The sequence below is a fragment of the Echinops telfairi genome, unplaced genomic scaffold (assembly GCF_000313985.2).
Source record: "Echinops telfairi isolate 266 unplaced genomic scaffold, ASM31398v2 ScPeMD7_7421;HRSCAF=8459, whole genome shotgun sequence".
Taxonomy (NCBI): Eukaryota; Metazoa; Chordata; class Mammalia; order Afrosoricida; family Tenrecidae; genus Echinops; species Echinops telfairi.
Window position 1 is genome coordinate 21406676 of NW_022111321.1, and position 815 is coordinate 21407490.

Sequence of the window (815 nt, forward strand, 5' to 3'; positions counted from 1 at the left end):
AGAAGTTCAAACTGCCCTGAATGCATGAGCCAAAAACTAGGCTCCAGGAATTGATGGAATATCCATGGAAATGTTTCAGAAAGCTGAAGAAGCACTTGAAGCACTCTATCGTTTATGCCAGGAAATTTGGAAGACAGCTTCTTGGCCAACTGATGCAAAGGAATCTATATTTGTGCTCATTCCAAAGAAAGGTAACTCAACAGAATGCTCATACTATAGAACAATATCATTGCTATCAGATACAAGTAAAATTGTACTTAAGATCAATGGTTGCAGTAGTCCATCAACAAGGAATTGTCTGAAGAAGATGTGGAACAAGGGATATCAATTGCTGATGTCAGATGGACTTTGACTCAAAGCAGAGAATGCCAGAAAGATGTTTACTTGTTTTTCTTTGACTCTGCAAAGGCATTCGATTCTGTGGACCATAATAAATTGTGGAGTACTTTGAGAAGAATGGGAGTTCCTGAAAACTTCATTGTGCTAATTCAGAACTTGCACATGGGTCAAGAGGCAGTTGTATGATTTGAACAAGGGAATACTGCATCTTTTACAATCAGAAAAGTTGTGAGTCAGGGTTGTGTCCTTTCACCATACTTATTCAACCTGTATTCTGAGCAAATCATCAGAGAAACTGGATTATATGAAGAAGAATGCGGCATCAGGATTGGAAGAAGGCTTCTTAGCAACCTGCAGAAGACAAATAACACAACCTTGCTTGTTGAAAGTGAGGAGGAATTAAAGCACTTGCTGATGAGATCAAGGATTGTAGCCTTCAGTATGGATTACAACTCAATGTAAAGAAAACCAAAATC